Source organism: Palaemon carinicauda, chromosome 32 (genome assembly GCF_036898095.1).
Source record: "Palaemon carinicauda isolate YSFRI2023 chromosome 32, ASM3689809v2, whole genome shotgun sequence".
In the NCBI taxonomy this organism is placed as follows: Eukaryota; Metazoa; Arthropoda; class Malacostraca; order Decapoda; family Palaemonidae; genus Palaemon; species Palaemon carinicauda.
Window position 1 is genome coordinate 50,127,886 of NC_090756.1, and position 15,821 is coordinate 50,143,706.

The window sequence follows — 15,821 nt, forward strand, 5'->3', positions numbered from 1 at the left end:
TCTTGAAGCTTTTCTCTATTTAAGAAACGTTAGGAACACCCTACCTTCAGAAGTAATGAAAGCTTGAAATGAAAACCTAATTTTACAACCTTTTAACTTTTTGTGGTTTGTGTACCACTATCTGTTCCTAAATGAGTTTTTTTTTTATTTATAATTCAATAATCTAGTTACAGAATTATGGCTGTTATACGTACAGGCATGCTTACTCTTAATAATTAAAAAGAACACTAAATTTACATAAGTTACAAATTAGGTTAATATAATGTTGTAAGAAATCCAGTAAAATATATCTTCCTCAACCCTTTGCCTTTTTATTCATAATAGGTCGTAAAATTCAAAACTTTAGGGATTAGTTAATGTAAAAATGATGAAAAAGTTAAAGTTTCCCAAATAGGAAAATATGTGAACCTGATAAGGTGATGAAAGGGCTTAACTAAAGCCATACTGCTGCACCACTGTAACCATGTATATACACAGATGCATTTACTAAATTTTATTCCAATCAAACTGTAGTTTCCTATGCCACCGCTCCTCCCTTTAACACTCCAGATAAACTTGGGTGAATTGGGTCATGCGCGAGAGTGGTTATAACTACTAAAACAGCTCCTCCCCTCAATGCTCCAGGCAAAATTTGTGGCTCGTGTCTCGGGTGAGTGTGGGTAGAAGTACTATGCCACAGCTTCTCCTCTCTATTCTCCAGTCAAACTTGGTTGGCTACGGAAATGGGTGGGAACGGTTTGAAGTATCGAGCCACAGCTCATCCTTTGAATGCTCCAAAAGAACTTTGGTGGCTCAGGTCATGGGTGAGAGTAGTTAGAGGAACCAAAACAGCTCCTTCCCTACATACTCCAGGTCAACTTTGGCGGCTCGGGTCATGGGTGCGATTCGTTAGGACCACCTAAAGGGCTCCTCCCTTCAATGCTTCATGTAAACTTTATGGCTTGGATCACAGGCGAGAGCGGTGAGAAGTACTATGCCACATCATCTCCCCTCTATTCTCCAGTCAAACTTAGGTGGCTCAGTAACGGTTGGGAGTGGTTTGAAGTATCTAATCACAGCTTCTCCTCTCAATGCTCCAGGTAAACTTTGGTGGATCAGGTCATGGGCGAGTGGTTAGAATCACCAAAAAAGCTCCTCCCATCAATGTCTCAGGCAAAATTGGGTTGGTGGGGTAACTGATGGGAGCAGTTAAAAGAGCATGTATCCTCCTTGTCAGATCATAGAGTCCTATTCAGTGCAGGAATCTATTTAATCGGTACTTTGTTCTGTTCAGGCGGTATGCTGCAGGTAGACAATCCAAAAATTAAGTGACCAGTTTCACCCAGCAAAATACAGTACTTTCAAGCCCCAGGCAGCTGATTTTTTTGAGCAGAGCATCAAATTGTCTAGAGACCAGAATTGTTGACCTTGCATCATTGCAGTTTTAATATTCAGCCTATTAAAAGATTAAAGATGAAGTACTTATATGTTTAATACTCCACCGCAAATAAGCCTCCTTAGATAAAGGCTGTTACCAAAAGAAATGTAAACTTAATACATCTCATAATCCCATTCCTAACTTTACAAATTTAATGTTTTGTGTATTTATAAAATAAAGTTATCAAAAGCACTCTTACCATCCAGTTGTACCCACAGTCCAGGCGTACCCATAGTCCATATTACAAACTTTAGTAATAACTAGACAAAACTGAAACTATTTGAAGCAATGTTCAAGACCAATACTGCACAATCTGAACCCTTATTAACCCTGGATAGGTACGGTGGGTCGTACGCGACCCCGAGCGTCAAAACAAAAGAGGTTTTTATCACGTGACTCACCCCCGTGATGGAATTTGTGGGTGATCGACCTGCAGTCGGTCACTTGCCCACTTGCTCTGGTAGTGTACAGACGTGCTTCGCTCTAGCTCTCCTCCTTCCCAGATTTCTGAGACACGTCGGGGTCGTTCGCGTCCGAGTTTACCCTTCTAAGGTAAGTTGCATATTTATCAAAGTTATTACGTATTATGAAATTGTCGTAGAATGGTGCAACTTGTATAGGTTATCGGATGTGGAAATTCTTGGTGGATGATTTAGCTACCACGTGCATGATTTTTTTTTTAGTTGAAATGCCGTTCATCACCATGAGGACCATTTTACCGCGAGTGCCCCTTTTTCAGTTTTTTGCATTTTTTGGCCAAGTCATTTTTCCGTAAGTAATTGCCAAATAGTGTCGCAAAACTTTTGCTTTTTCAGTGTTGGAAAGTGTGTATAGATGATCTGGCTACCCATGCGTGACTTTGTTTTTGTCAGGTACGCCGTAGATCTTGGTATGTGGGGCATTTAACTGCGGTTGCCAATTTCTGTTTTTTTTCAATATTTGTAAAAATTTACTGCAGCGTAAGGAATTGCCGTATAGTATTGATTTTTTTTCATGTTTATTTGTTCGAAAGTGTGCCTTGATGGTTGGGCTAACACGTGCATGTGTTTTTTTTCATCTGAGATGCCGTATATTAGAATGTTGGCCATTTTTCCGCGAGTGCCCCTTTTTCAGTTTTTTTCATTTCTTGGCTAAGTCATTTTTCCGTGAGAAATTAGCAAATAGCATCGCAAAACTTTTATTTCTATAGCATTGGAAAGTGTGTATAGATGATCTGGCTACCCATCGGTGACTTTGTTTTTGTCATATACGCCGTAGACATGGGTATGTGGGGTATTTAACTGCGGTTGCCAATTTCTGTTTTTTTCAATATTTGTAAAAATTTACTGCAGCGTAAGGAATTGCCGTATAGTATTGATTTTTTTTCATGTTTATTTGTTCGAAAGTGTGCCTTGATGGTTGGGCTAACACGTGCATGTGTTTTTTTTCATCTGAGATGCCGTATATTAGAATGTTGGCCATTTTTCCGTGAGTGCCCCTTTTTCAGTTTTTTTCATTTCTTGGCTAAGTCATTTTTCCGTGAGAAATTAACAAATAGTATCGCAAAACTTTTATTTTTATAGCATTGGAAAGTGTGTATAGATGATCTGGCTACCCATCGGTGACTTTGTTTTTGTCATATACGCCGTAGACATGGGTATGTGGGGTATTTAACTGCGGTTGCCAATTTCTGTTTTTTTCAATATTTGTAAAAATTTACTGCAGCGTAAGGAATTGCCGTATAGTATTGATTTTTTTCATGTTTATTTGTTCGAAAGTGTGCATTGATGGTTGGGCTAACACGTGCATGTATTTTTTTTTATCTGAGATGCCGTATATTAGAATGTTGGCCATTTTTTCGCGAGTGCCCCTTTTTATTTGCTTTGCATTTTTTTGCTTAGTCATGTTACCGTAATGAATTGGCAAGTTTTGTCGTAAAACTTATATTTTTATTGTGTTGGAAAGTGTTTCTAGATGATCTGGCTACCCATGCCTATCTTTTTTTTTAGCCAGATATGGCGTATATTTATAAGTATGTGTTCGATTTTCCTGTGTTTGCTATTTTTTCGTTTTTTCCCATTTCTTTCGGAATTACTACGTACTAAGTAACTATCACAGAGTAATGATTCATTTAGATGTTTATTTGTCGGAAAATGTGCCTTGATGGTTTTCCTAGCACGTGGCTGAATTTTTTGTTTTCTGAAGGGATCACCATTAGCACGTTGCTATTTTTCATAGAGTGTCCCTTTTTCAGTTTTTTTCATTTCTTGGCTAAGTCATTTTTCCGTGAGAAATTAGCAAATAGTATCAAAAAACTTTCATTTTTATAGCATTGGAAAGTGTGTATAGATGATCTGGCTACCCATGCGTGACCTTGTTATTGTCAGGTACGCCGTAGATGCTATCGGCGTGTGGCGTGTTTTCCTGCGGTTGCCAATTTCTGTTTTTTTCAATATTTGTAAAAATTTACTACGGCGTACGGAATTGCCATATAGTATTGATTTTTTTTTTCATGTGTATTTGTTACAAAGTGTGCCTTGATGGTTGGGCTAACACGTGCATTTCTTTTTTTTATATCTGAGATGCCGTATATTAGAATGTTGGCCATTTTTTACGAGTTCCCCTTTTTATTTGTTTTGCATTTTTTGGCTTAGTCATGTTACCGTAAGCAATTGGCAAGTTTTGTCGTAAAAATTATATTTTTATAGTGTTGGAAAGTGTTCCTAGATGATCTGGCTACCCATGCCTATCTTTTTTTTTTTTAGCCAGATATGGCGTATATATTTGTTACTGTTTTTAGAATGATATATTGTTAATTTATTCTCATCATTAATTTATTTCCTTATTTCCTTTCCTCACTAGGCTATTTTTCCCTGTTGGAGCCCTTACTTGAAGCATCTTGCTTTTCCAACTAGGCTTGAAGCTTGGCTAATAATAATATAGGTATGTGTTCGATTTTCCTGTGTTTGCTATTTTTTCGTTTTTTCCCATTTCTTTCAAAATTACTACGTACTAAGTAACTATCACAGAGTAATGATTCATTTAGATGTTTATTTGTCGGAAAATGTGCCTTGATGGTTTGCCTAGCACGTGGCTGAGATTTTTGTTTTCTGAAGGGACCACCATTAGCACGTTGCTATTTTTCATAGAGTGGCCTTTTTTATTTGTTTTGCATTTTTTTGCTTAGTCATGTTACCGTAATGAATTGGCAAGTTTTGTCGTAAAACTTATATTTTTATAGTGTTGGAAAGTGTTTCTAGATGATCTGGCTACCCATACCTTTCTTTTTTTTTAGCCAGATATGGCGTATATATTTGTTACTGTTTTTAGAATGATATATTGTTAATTTATTCTCATCATTAATTTATTTCCTTATTTCCTTTCCTCACTAGGCTATTTTTCCCTGTTGGAGCCCTTACTTGGAGCATCTTGCTTTTCCAACTAGGCTTGAAGCTTGGCTAATAATAATATAGGTATGTGTTCGATTTTCCTGTGTTTGCTATTTTTTCGTTTTTTCCCATTTCTTTCAAAATTACTACGTACTAAGTAACTATCACAGAGTAATGATTCATTTAGATGTTTATTTGTCGGAAAATGTGCCTTGATGGTTTTCCTAGCACGTGGCCATGCATGACATTGTTTTTTGCCTCAGATATATTGGTAGGGGATCCATTTTTCATCGAATGCGTATTTCTAATTTTTTCTCATTCTTTGCAGATATCAAAATGGCAAGCAGGAGACAATCTTTGGGCTTGGATGCCATAAATCAGCTCTTAGAGCAATTCGATAGTGATGTCGATGATGCTTTGGAGGTTGATGACATCAGTGACGAAGAATTCATCAATGTCGATGAGTTGGAGCAGGAGGTCAGGGAGGAACAGGAGGAACAGGCGGTGACCCAAAATCCTGAGATTGTCGCCTTAGGGAATGGTGATGGAGAAGCCGACGACGATGTGGGGGAGGAAGAGGGGGTTGGGGCTTCGGGTTCTCATGTTGTCCCAGTCAGCACGATAACAAGTCCTGTGCCATCGACTTCACGTGGTCCCCCCCCCCCCCCCCAGTAACGGTACCGGTACCTCAGCTCACGCCAGTGGAGGAGAGAAGCAGGAAGAGGAGAAGGGGGGATCTACAGGCAGCCAGGGGGTCGGCAATCACCCAAATTGATGCTGAATCAGTGAAAGGTCGCGACGGTACCGTTTGGCATAGAGACCCAAATGCCACCCTCCCCCATATGTTCACACCAAGGATTGAGCCTGGGGGTCCCACTTCTCTCACGTTGGGAACGAGCAAAGTGTCCGACATTTTCTCTCTCTTTTTGACCGACCGCATGTTAGCCGAGGTTGTTTTGTATTCTAATGAGCGCCTTGCCCTATTGAGAAGTCATTATCATCATACGGGCAACGTTGCCCTCAGGGACATTGACCTGAGGGAACTGAAGGCGTTTATTGGTATCCTAATAATGACGGCAGTGCGGGCGGACAACCATACACCGACGTGGGACATGTGGAACCTCACAGAGGGAAATCCTTTGTACAGGTGTACTATGAATGAGCGTCGTTTCACCCTGTTGGTGAGGGTAATTCGCTTCGATGATTCGGCCACCAGACAAGAGAGGGTGAAAGTGGATCGCCTTGCACCCATTAGAAAACTCTTCGATCACGTGGTGACCAATTGTCGAAACAATTACACCCCAGGACCACATCTGACTGTGGATGAACAGCTTGTCCCTTTCCGGGGGCGCTGTCCATTCAAGATGTACATACCCAATAAACCTGCTAAGTAAGTAAAATTCTTTGTTTTTTATATTTGCACATGTTATTATTGTTTTGAAATTATAAAAATTTTTTTATATATATATATATATATATATATATAATATATATATATATATATATATATATATATATATATATATATATATATATATATATCTATTTTGTGAAGTAAAGAACTTGCTATATGATTTATATATCTAAATCATAATATATCATCTATTCTATCTCTATCTATGTATAACTTGTTCATTTATATAACTGATAATTTATCTTTCGTATTTGTAAATGTTTTTCTTATATATTTATTATTATTATTATTTTATTATTATTATTACTATATTGATTAGTAATATAATTGTATATTGTGTATTTTTTTAAATTTTTTTTTATCTTTTTACCTTTATTAGTTACTAATTCCATTTCCCTTCTTCTAGATATGGTATCAAGATTGTATTGGCGTGTGATGCCGATACGCATTACATGTGTAATGTGATTGCGTACTTGGGGAAGGACACTGTCCAGATACCTAGAGGATCGACGCTTGGAGAAGTTTTTACGTCTGATCTTGTGGCACCTTTTCAGAGAAGTGGCCGCACAGTGACGACGGATAACTTTTTCACGACGCTACCGCTTGCTTTGTCACTCTTGGATAAGGACATGCATTTGTGTGGCACCATTCGCCAAAAGCCTTATATTCCTAAGGAACTTACGGAGAAGGTGCTTCCCCCAAAGGAGTCAGTGGCAGTGTTCAATTACGAACACAATCTAACTCTACAGTGTCAGCAAATTAGTAGGACTAAGAAGGTGATGCTGTTGAGTTCCCTGCATCATGATCCGTCTGAAGTCGAAAAAAGGAAGACCGACATTCAGATGTTTTATAATGCGACCAAGGGAGGTGTAGACACATTCGACCAGATGTGTTCTACATCTAGTTGTATTCGTAAGTCACGACGCTGGCCTATGACTCTCTTTTACGGGATATTGAATATAATAATGGTCAATTCTTATATTCTCTATACGTCCATGCCTTTCACCAAGCCAGTGCCAAAGCGAACGTTCCTAAGAGATATCGCCTACGAGTTGTGTGCTCCCCAGGCAATACATCGGTATCTAACGTCACACAGTTTGTCGAAAGGACTCCGTCAAATCATGGTGGATACTTTCAAGATACCTGAGCAGGTCCCACCAAGACGTCGAATTCCCGTTGGCCAAAGAAAACTCCCTAAAAGGATTCGCTGTCACACCTGCCCGCCTAGGGACGACCGCAAGACAAACACTGCCTGTCTCCTGTGCAAGAGTCCTGTTTGTCTGGACCACCAGAGTGTCCTCTGTCCAAACTGTAGCGTCTGTCCAAACTGTAACGCAGCGTTATTTGTAAGTTACAACATGAAAATTTTGTTTACTTCTTTTTTGATTGAATATCATCAAATTTTATTACCGAAAATATTATTATTGATTTACAATTTTCTTTTTTTTCGATTTTATTTCCCTTCAAATTTTTTTTTTGGGGTCAGCATTCTAATTTTATATTCGTAAAATAATCGACATTCATCCAGCAACCCACCATACAATTTTTATGTATATCCAAGAATAATTAGATTAGTAAATAACACCCTCATCAAATTTTATTACCGAAAATATTATTATTGATTTACAATTTTCTTTTTTTTTCGATTTTATTTCCCTTCAAAAATTTTTTTTTTGGGTCAGCATTCTAATTTTATATTCGTAAAATAATCGACATTCATCCAGCAACCCACCATACAATTTTTATGTATATCCAAGAATAATTAGATTAGTAAATAACACCTTGAAATTGACATACCCTTCCTACATTTCAGGAGGCAGAACAGGGAGTCTGAGTCAGTGTGGTTGGCGGCCATTTTGTGGACATATCCGAAGCGTAAGTTGCCCTATCTATATATATTCTTGTTCCCTATAAAATTTGTGATATTTTGGTATATTTTTACCTGCATAAAATCATATTATATATTATATATAGGTATTTTTTTACGAAATTTCTAAGTACTCAAAAAATGACCTTTAGATATGGCCCCTGATATAAATGTAATTTACAAAATAATGAAGATTTTTTTACATATTTCTATTCTAGGATAACATGTGTTTATTCCATAAAAAAATTAGCCAATTCGGATTTCATTTGGGTACCTAAAAAAATTCATGAAATTTGGACACATTTTTTTGGCCAAAAAAAGTTACCCTTTTTTCTCATTTCAGATCTTCACCTCTATGGGTCCGATTTCATCCAAAATATAGGAAGATGTGTCCTAGACATTCAAGATTCAATCCCTGAAATTATTTTTGTAAATAGGAGAAAAATTATTTTTTTATGAATTTTTATGTAAGGTCTTTTTTTTTCTACTTATTTTTTTAAAATATTTATAATAAATTATTTTTATGCAGATGAGTAGTTTTTATCTTTACAGTAGTTTTAAGCATTCATTGAAGTTTTTTTTTGGCAAAAGAAAAAAAGAGGTTACTGCAAAAACTGATTTTTCAAGAATTTTTTTTTGGCGTCGGGGTCGTTCGCGTCCGAGTATACCCTTAAAGGGGTGTCCGAGGACCGTACCTATCCAGGGTTAAGCACAAAATTTATTGGCTTCATCCAAACTACTTGAGCCATGTTTAAGATAACTTTAGCCACCAGACAGTTTTAATCTTTTACCCGGCGTGGTTACCAATCTTTTAAACTCAAGTCTTCCTAACTGTGGATATCATAAGAACCCATAATCCAACCCATAAGTAAAATGGCAACAGGGGGTGATACAGTAAGATAATATACAACAAAAGCCTAAATTAAAAACCTCTAATAATCCAATTACGAGAGGAAAACTAAAAATTTTGAGTTTTTGTAACAGCCCTTTTTTGTTTCATCTCCACAAAAGCTTAGATTAGAGCACTGAAACGCAGATATTTCTTTCAACTAACAATTTAGCAAACTAAATTTTCCAGGTGGCCTTTGATCATTGAAGTATACTCTAGTTAAGTTATAAACTTTTACAAAAAATTGATTTATACAATACTCTAAAAAATGCAAAACGTATGAATAGTAACAGTATTAAATTTCATGCAACCCCATTGAAAAATACGTTTGACATTAAAGACAATGCTGTAAGTCGCCTACCCAAGTCTAAACTTATTAAATGACAACCGTTGTGACAATGTTAACCAAATGCCTGTATTTATGCCACAAATCCTGGATAGGTGTGGTGGGGTCGTATTAGACTCGAACTTGAAAAAATAAACACATGTTTTTTCCATAATTTTTCATCCCTATTAGTTGTGATATTGACCTGCGAGACCTCAGTTCAGTGTGCGCAGCAGTCGGGTGAGGACGCATTTCCTCCCAGCCCTTTTCCTTGTGCCATTTCTGAAATACCTTCGGGTCGAAATCGACCCATCAATACCTAATTAAGGTAAGTTGTGTAATATCAAATTTTTATATAATAATCGAATAGGCAATAGTGTTTAGGCGTGTATAAAAAAATGTTTGTTGTGAAGTGTTTGTGAATATCTTATATACCTTATGTTTGTATATAATAGCTTATAATTACTCCTGTTTTTGTAAGTTTGTGCCTTTATGGTAACTCAATTATGATCATTATTTTATTTTATTTACTTGCAAAATAATCTATAAACTTCATTCTAGCTACCATAATATTTTTCTGCAAATCCTCGAACAAGTAAATAACTCGCTGATATTGACATATCTTACTCTATTTCAGGTAGCAGATTTGACCTTCCAAGGTGGTGTGGTTGGTGACCATTTTGCGAGCATATCGGACACAAACTGGCATAGCTCTATGTATTCCTCTTTTTTTATAAAATTTCTGATATTTCCATGTATAAATACCATGTTCAGCAGGGGATACAAGGATTTGTCTAGAAAAATTTCATGATATAACTCAGCCCTCCCTCCGCCCAAAAAAAATGCCCCTTTATAAAACTTTAAATATAATCCAAGTGCAGATTCTTTTACACATTTTTGTTGTACGATACAAGGATTTGTCTTGAAAAATTTCATGATATAACTCAACCCCCCCCAAAAAATGCCCCTTTATAAAACTTTAAATATAATCCAAGTGCAGATTCTTTTACATATTTTTGTTGTACGATAATAATACAATATCCTGTAAAAATTTCAGCCACTATGTCATTTACGTACCCCCCAAAAAATGTTGAAAACAGGATAGATTTTTTTTAGCCGAAAAACATACACTTTATTTCTCATTTCAGGAAGCATTCCCTTTTGGTTCCTCCCCACCCTTGGATCCCAGCCAATGGTGCTCAGTTATCATAGAAGGAATGTTTATAATAATTTTAGTTTATTTCCATATTTAAATTTTAGGTGAATTTTTTTGTAAAGTCATTTTATTTGTATACTTATTTTATCAATTTATTTGTACTAAATATTAATTTTAGACATAGCCTTTATTTAGTTATTTGGAAGAAAAGCATATTTTTTGAAGTTTATTTTAATAATAAAATTGTGAACTTCTTTTTATAAGAATTTTTTATGATATTTTTTTACCTTGGGTCATTGTCGACCCATCAATACCTAATTAGGGTGGTCAAGTAACGATACCTATTAATCTGTACCAGTAAACTTACGCTTATCTTTTTGGCCATATAATAACCGCTGGGGAACAAAATAATTTATTAAGGTTGGAATTTAAATAGAAAATATTGGCAAAACATCATAATATTCTGCAATCTACCATATCGATAACTACAAATGCCTGAACTTTATTATATTTGGCTTAATATAACAAAGTTAAAAAACCCCGTAATGGATAAAAATATCTTAGTAAACTGATTTTCAGATTGTCCACGGTAAACTTTTAAAGTCTATCATGAACAATCCTAGTTCGCCTTTGCCTTCATGGCAGCAGCCACCCAGGCAAAGGTGGACTTTATAGAATGCCATGAATACAAATATACTTAAATGCTAGCTAATCTTTACTCTTATGGTCCATACTTGAATGCGAGCTAACTTTTAAACTTAAGATCAATTTTAAAGATCCATACTTAGATGCTAGAAAACCTTTACACTTATGATCCATACTTAAATTAAATGAAAACTAACCTTTAAACATTTAAACAAATTGTACATTTGCTGAAGAGAGTTTAAAAGCACAAGCTTCTCAGCTAATCAACCCTTTGAAACTAAGAAAATTACCATAAAGACCCATACAGTAACTATTAACATTAAAACTTAACTTGAGCCAGATAACTAAAATTACCTAAATCTAGACATATGAAAGCCAGCAAGAGAATACATAGAAGTTTCTCATTTCATAATGCTATGGTAGTTAGGAACTTCCTCGTATCAAAACATTATTATAGTGAACTAAATTGAATCAACATATACACTAATACCTTATCTCCCGGATTAATACATTCAATCCATTTTTTTTTTGAATTACCATAATTAGGAAATATGGCATATGATACTTAAACAATTTCTAGCTAAATACATGAAAATTATATTTTTCCTATACGCCATCTTAGTGTTTTTTGCATTTCTGACCATAATTATTTGGGCAAATCACCTGTTACTGAGTGGAGAATTATTGTCAAGGATCTTTTACTGCTTGAGACTGTGTCTAGCAACATACTCGGTGAAGTGGAACGTAAGGAGGCCTTCTTAGAAACCGTAGAGCTCGATCAATGTTCCGAGAAGGAGTTCTCAATTCCGACAAGGAAAAGGCAAGTTGTAAGTCCGTAATAGTTAAGAAAGATCTAGCGATGAAGGGATGTCCTTTCATTTCAGTTTGAAGGTGAGGCTCAAGGTTGAGTGAAAAGTAGTCTTTGCCTCCTGCACATACTCGAGGATTCTGCTGCTGCTGGAATAGAGGTATCGAAGGGAGAGATACGCTTTCCCATGCCGCCAACCAGAGAAGACGTAATACTTTTCCTGGTAGACTGATGTTGAGGAATTCCTCATATATCTAGACCAACCTCTTCGCAACTTATTGCAAAAAGCCTCTTTGAGAGAAAAGGTACTAGGTAGTGTCCAGGCGTACAATCATAGCGAAGCTATAGAGTGTGGTAGATGTCTAGAAATGTGGTTGTTTATGACATGGAGAGGGTTCTTTTGGAGGCTCTATCAGGAGCTGCAGAAGGTTTGGAAGCAGTTCTGCGTAATGCCATACCGGAGCTATGAGACCCCTTGAGAGGCTGACCGATGCTCTAGCCTTGTTGAGTACCCTTTTCTTTCGACGAAAACAGGGACGAGCCATAAACATCGTTGTTTTACCCAGAGTTGTCGGCATGATTCTTGCGAGAGAGCCCTGGGGTCTAGGACTGGGGAGCAGCGAAAGCCAGAGACTAATGGGCATTGCGAACAGATCCATAGTTGGAGAACCCTGTAAAGTCGGGACTTTGTCGACTACAAGGTGATCCAAAGACTGTTTGATACACCTTATCTGAGATCCTGTGCACAGATTGTCGGCGAGCATATTCCTCTAATCTGGTATGAAGCGGGCTGATGGTGGTACCGAGCGGACTTTGGCTCATCTTAGTATTTATACTGTTAGATGGGAAGAGACTGCGAGCAAGTTCCTTCCTACTTGTTGATGTGAGCCTCTATGTCATGTGTGGTTTTGTTGCTCATCACATCACTGAGTGACCTATTAGGAACTTATGAGGCTGATGTAGGACCGGAAAATTAGCCTTCATTCTTAAGAGATTTAAGTGAAGATACTTTCGGACTCTGTCCAGAGGCCTCAGGTCATGTGGTACAGTACTCTGGTCCCACACAGCATCAAATCTGAGGGGTGAGGAAGGATGAGAAGGGTATACCATTCCGTAGATTCTAACACCCATCCATTAAGGTTCATCCAAGCTTCTGGTCCCATGGGGATCAGAATGTCCGGGGATTCAGAGTCATGATTCTAATTGGACTTGAGCCGCTACTAGAGAGAACTAATATCGAGGCAGCCGTTGAACAGGCCAGAGATGATGGGTGTCCGAGGAAAAAAAAAGGTCACTCTAGGCTGGGAGTTCTTCATGTTTTAAGGAAGGGTCTTGTGACTTTTCTGCACCTGTCTTTGATGAGAAGGCTTTGTGGAGATCGGTGTCTAGAATCATTCCGAGATATACTAGTCTTCTGAGAGGGGAGTAGGGAGAACTTCCCAAGGTTTACCACGATTACCATGATCAGAAGTTCTGGTGCTAACGCAAATTTGCCACCAAGTCTGCGAAGTTTAGTCAGTCGTCCAGATACGGAGGAGACAAAAGCCGATCCTGTAAATCCAGGAGGGGTGCTGTGGAAAGACCGAAGTACAGAGCCCTGAACTTGTGTTTTTTGTTTGTCTAAAGTAGATATTCAATCCTTCCAAGAAGAGTGATGGTTTGGGCCTAGAAGTATGCATCCTTTAGGTCCAGCGTGCAAGTGAAGGCCTGTGATCTTAGCCCTTGTCCGAACTCCTCCAACAGGGTGTGGACATTGACCCAAAGGGACAGCTCTTTGCGGATCTTTTCGCATGTGAGATTGTTGACGATGTGGTCTTGACTCGTGACGGAAAGGATGGGGCGCGATACCCTATGTAAGGATCATTTCCTGGGAGAGAACTCCTACAACTGATAGAAGAAATGCAATACTTAACCCTACCATGTGCCGTGATTGGATTGATGCTATTCCTTAGAACAGCATCGGCATGGCGAATGTTATTCAATGATGAATGGCTGGGTATCCTGGTTACTGTGCAGTTGGAGAGTGCCCGCTAGTAGTCACCTGTCGACAAGCCGGTGATGGGGACTTTCGATCGTTTGCCGATCGCTTCAGTGGATTGGTGTGATGGCGAAAAATTATATTATATGCCTTCCGATCTAGGGACTTATGGGCAGAGGTCAACTTGGAAGTCTGAGTGACAAACTGCTGGTCAATGATTGGTGAATCGGCGATCTGTGAGCTAAAGATGGTAACTGATAGGCAGATGAAGGCTGTCTGGTCAGTAAGCCAAGGAAGGTTGGCAATTAATGAGTTGGTGATCGGCTTGGAGAGCCCTGAGAGACTGCAGAGTGGTTTAATAGTCGTCAGTTGGTGATCGGTGACCCATTGATGATCAGCGCTCGAACGTGGACTGGTAATCGGTGAGCTAGAGATCAGCAAGCCGACGATTGGCTTCTCAAAAATCAGCGAGCCGAGGTCGATGATCGAAGAAAGACGAGCTGCTCATCGGCGATCTAAATATCAGAAAGCTGATAACTGGTTATTGACTAGTAATCGGCGATCGGCACGCTACCAATCGGCGATCGGCCTGCTAGCAATTGGCGAGACTAGATGTCAATGATTAGAGAGAGATTAGCTATCAATTGGCGATTTGGAGATTGGCGAGCTATTGATCAGCAATAGGTGATCTAGCAATCAGACTTAGGATGATATCTCATTCGTGGAAGAGCAAGAAATTGGCAATCGTGCTAATGATATTCTGTTTGCAACGTTCAACTCGTTTTTGCTGACAGTGGTACAGTCAGGAAAAACTCCTGAAGAAAAATATACCAAGAGTTCCCTGAGAGGAGTTTCGACCGATGGTAGATGCGGTTGATTTTCCTTGGAAGATGGAATATTCGGGATCTTGAGCCCTCCTGTGAAGCCTCTTTCCTTTTTATCCCGGTGGGCATGCTGTAATGCGTTTGCGTGAAAGGAAATAGGGCAATGGTGATCTGTCCAAAAGTTTTTATTCTTTTTGTCTCTCGCGCGAGTGCGCAGGAGAGTACTGGAATGCCAACAGCATCTGGTGTTCCCAGGCAGTCACCCATATAAGTGCTGACCAGACCCAAGTTTGCTTAACTTCGCTGATCGGTTGAGAAGCGGTGTTTTCAACGTAGTATGGCCGTTGACCAGCATTGGAGCACAAGATTATGCTGGTGCTCAGTTTCTGCTTAAGCGCAGTTTTCGGTGAATGCCCAGAAGGGCGCTGGTGACCAGGCAAGAGCTGCCGCATTGGCAAGCGCTGGATCTGAGAGCGCAAGTGCTTCTGAGAGCGTTGCCCCACAGTCTCGCCAGGACAGGCGCAATATCTCGTGCGAAATCACGCACGTAAGACAGCGCTGGCGCGGTTGTGGGAGAGTGCTGGTGCGCCTTGCTACATGGGAGAGTGGTATCACGCACGTGCAGGATAGTGCTGGTGCGCAGAAGAACGCTGGCGAGCAGGATAACGCTGGCATATAGGAGAGCGCTGGCGCATAGGAGAGCGCTGACGTGTAGGAGAGCAATAGAGCGCAGGAGGACATTGGCGCGCAGGAGAGGGCTAGCACGTAGGAGATCGTTGGCGGGCAAGAGAGCGCTGGGGCGTAGTACAGCGTTTGGTGAACAGGAGACCGAAGTTGCACAGGCGTGCGCTGAGGTTTCGGTGAGCTCTGTGGCGCCGGCAATCGTAGGTTGGCTGGTGAGCACTGGTGAGCTGGCAAACATTGCTCTCAATGATGAGGTTGCACTGAGGACAAGCAGATGAGGGCGCACCCCGAACCTTTGTAGATCGCTCTCGAGCTGGAGAGCATGGGCGCTCTGTAAAGCATGATTGAGCAGGCTGGCGCTGACGAAATGTTGGTGAGCATTGGTGCACTGCAGAGTGCTGGAGAGCTGCATGCTTAGGTAGTGCCTCAGGAGGCTGAACCGGGGA

The 15,821-nt window shown here is 39.3% G+C and overlaps 1 long non-coding RNA gene and 1 pseudogene across 1 annotated transcript; one reads left to right on the forward strand and one right to left on the reverse strand.

Moving 5' to 3' along the window:
* The first annotated feature begins 7,246 nt into the window (after nucleotides 1-7,246).
* LOC137625773 (uncharacterized) lies at nucleotides 7,247-8,504 on the forward strand. The gene is made up of 3 exons (XR_011040897.1): nucleotides 7,247-7,545; nucleotides 8,013-8,074; nucleotides 8,410-8,504. It is a non-coding gene; the product is annotated as an uncharacterized lncRNA (long non-coding RNA).
* A 6,417-nt stretch (nucleotides 8,505-14,921) lies between these two features.
* Nucleotides 14,922-15,040, reverse strand: LOC137625810 (5S ribosomal RNA; annotated as a pseudogene).
* Nucleotides 15,041-15,821: the final 781 nt, after the last annotated feature.